Source organism: Arachis hypogaea, chromosome 11 (genome assembly GCF_003086295.3).
Source record: "Arachis hypogaea cultivar Tifrunner chromosome 11, arahy.Tifrunner.gnm2.J5K5, whole genome shotgun sequence".
Lineage (NCBI taxonomy): Eukaryota > Viridiplantae > Streptophyta > Magnoliopsida > Fabales > Fabaceae > Arachis > Arachis hypogaea.
Window position 1 is genome coordinate 93,635,882 of NC_092046.1, and position 3,007 is coordinate 93,638,888.

Sequence of the window (3,007 nt, forward strand, 5' to 3'; positions counted from 1 at the left end):
AAACTCTTTTCTTGCTTAACAATTCCTTTAAATACTTGATGTGTGTAGGCATTTGATGGAGAATCTCAAGAAAGGGAATATTGACATGGAGAGAGTTAAATGTCTCTAAAAACCTTGAATAGGTTTTCCCTTTTTCACCTCCTCCTAACCTCTGAGGAAATGGTGCTTTTGGTTGGTATATTTCCAGCATGCCTTTTTGCAGTTCCTTGGCTTGCTCAGTTCCACTTTCCTGCTTAACTTCTTCCACACCTTCCTTCAAGATTTCTGGCTCCTGCTCTGAGGGCCTGATTCCTTCTTCTTCTGAAACTTCCTTCAATATGGTGATGGCCTTGCATTCTTCCCATCTCACTCTCTTTTGTTCCCCTTTAGGATTCTTTTCTGTGTCACTAGGGAACACTGCAGTTGATTTGACGGCCTGTTGAGATAGCTCTCCTACTTGAGACTCCATCCTCTTGAGTTTTTCACCATGGTTTCTTAAGGTAGCTCTCACATCATCCCTGAAGCTTTTCAATTCGGTTATGTCTTGACTCATGGTTGCCATCATTCCTTCTATCCGGTTTAATTGATCTTGAAATTGTTGGTTCGGATTAAGTTGGGTAGGTTGATTATTTTGGCCATGATATGATGGTTGGGGGTAAGTGTTTTGTGTGGCTTGGTATGATCTTTGGTTGGAGTTTTGGTATGTGGAATTGTTATGTTGGTTATGGTTGTAAGGTTTGTGGTTTTGTGGTTGGGTTTGTTGGTTCCCCCACCCAAAGTTTGGGTGATTTTTCCATCCTGGGTTGTAAGTGTTGGAGTGTGGATCATATGATTGCCTTTGTTGGTTTCCCACATAGTTGGCCTCTTCCCAATCACCTCCTTCAATGCTTACTTCCTCTTGATCTTGTGTGTGTATTGCAGCCACTTGCTTTGTTTCTAATTGCCTGGTAAGCTCTGCTAGTTGCTTGGCAAACACCTTGTTTTGGGCTAGAATTGTATCAACATGGTTCAGCTCCATGACTCCCTTAGTGTTGTGCCTTTCTGATGCATAGTAGTACTCATTCTCAGCCACTGTCTCAATCACCTCAATGGCCTCTTCCACAGTCTTTTTCCTGTTCAATGAACCTCCTGATGAATGGTCTACAGCCTTCCTTGATTCATAAGAGAGTCCATCATAGAAAATATGCAATTGCACCCAATCATGGAACATGTCTGGTGGGCATTTCCTTGTCAAGTCCTTGAATCTCTCCCATGCCTCGTAGAGAGTTTCACCATCTTGTTGTCTAAAAGTCTGAACCTCAGATCGAAGCCTATTGACCTTTTGTGGGGGGTAGAAACGTGCCAGAAACTTGCTTTCCACCTCATCCCATGTTGTTAGACTCCCCCTTGGGAATGATTCCAGCCACTTAGCTGCTTTGTCCCTAAGTGAAAATGGGAACAAAAGCAGTTTATATGCATCTTCCTGGACTCCATTGGACCTCACAGTGTCACAAATTCTCAGGAATTTTGTGAGATGTTGGTTTGGGTCTTCATTAGCACTTCCACCAAATGAACAATGATTCTCCACAAGTGATATTAGCTGTGGTTTGAGTTCAAAATTGTTGGCCTGAATGGGTGGTTTCTGGATGCTACTACCACAATTCCCAGAGGTTGGGTTTATGTATGAACTAAGAACCCTCCTCTCAGGAATGGCATTGTTTCCATCAGCTCTCTCATGGTTGTGAACTTCTCTATCCATGTTGAGATCTAAAGCTTCCTCAAAATTGTCCTCAGATTCTCCTTCAGATTCCTCTTCTCCCACTACTCTCTTCCCTCTTGCTTCCCTTCTCAGTCTATGAAGGGTCCTCTCTGGTTCGGTATATGGAGGAGTTGATGTCTCTCCTCTCCTACCTGTCATACAAGAACACAGCACAGGCACAAACAAGTGAAATACTCTTGGTTAATGGAAGAGTATGGTTAGAGCAATTGAGGAATTAATTCAAACAGTTAGTGAGTCAGTGAGTTAGTTGCTTGAATTTAAAGGCATAAAGAAAGAAAGCATGTAACCGAGTGCAGAAATTAAAATTCAACAAGTAACTTGAACAGAATTAACAAAGCAAGAGAAATTACTCAATCTAGTTAGCTTCCAATTGGAGAATTGTCAATCGAAAACCAATCCCCGGCAACGGCGCCATAAACTTGATGCGCATAAACTTGTTATGCTACGATTTAGGAAATTGCACGATCGGCAAAATTCCTTCCGGCAAGTGCACCGGTTATCGTCAAGTAAAAACTCACAATAGAGTGAGGTCGAATCCCACAAGGATTGGTTGAGTGAGCAATTCGGATTAGAAGTATGTTCTAGTTGAGCGGAATCAAAATTTAGATGAGAATTGCGGAATGTAAAATTGCATGAATTAAAGAGCGAGAAGCTAAATTGCTGAAATTAAAAGGGAATGGGGGTGATTGCATGAATTGAGTTGCAGAATGTAAAGAGAAGATGGAAATCAGAATTGGGGGATTCATTGGGTTATAGGAGATATTGAGATCTCCGAATCAAAACATGTTTATCTCTTCCTCAAGCAATGCGTTCATTGAATTTTGCTTGGCAATCTTATATGATTGGATCCCAATCCCTTGGTTCACCAATTCTCTCTAAAAATGAACAAATTCCCAATCCCTTGGTTTAAATGTTCATAAGAAGAGATGATGCTCGATCACTGATTATACCACACAGTTTCATGAACCACAATTTGGTAGGATTACATGTCACAATATCCATCCAAACCCCAATCCAATTCACTGTGAGAAAGCTTCTCTAGCATGAATCCTCCATTCCTTTCCCAAGGTTCCGAAGGATTCCAATTATGGGTAGTTTCTTTCCCAAGACAACTACCCAATGGAATTAGATCGAGAAGCTTTCTAACAAAATTCAAGAGAAAAGATTGAAGAAGAAGATAAACTATTATTGATTCATTGAATTACAATAGAGCTCCCTAACCCAATGAAAGGGGGTTTAGTGAGTCATAGCTCTGAATTCAATTACAAA

General features: G+C 41.0%; 1 non-coding gene across 1 annotated transcript; it reads left to right on the plus strand.

Moving 5' to 3' along the window:
- Positions 1 to 1,187: 1,187 nt before the first annotated feature.
- On the plus strand, positions 1,188 to 1,291 carry LOC112725728 (small nucleolar RNA R71). The gene has a single exon (XR_003164815.1). It is a non-coding gene; the product is annotated as a small nucleolar RNA R71 (small nucleolar RNA).
- Positions 1,292 to 3,007: the final 1,716 nt, after the last annotated feature.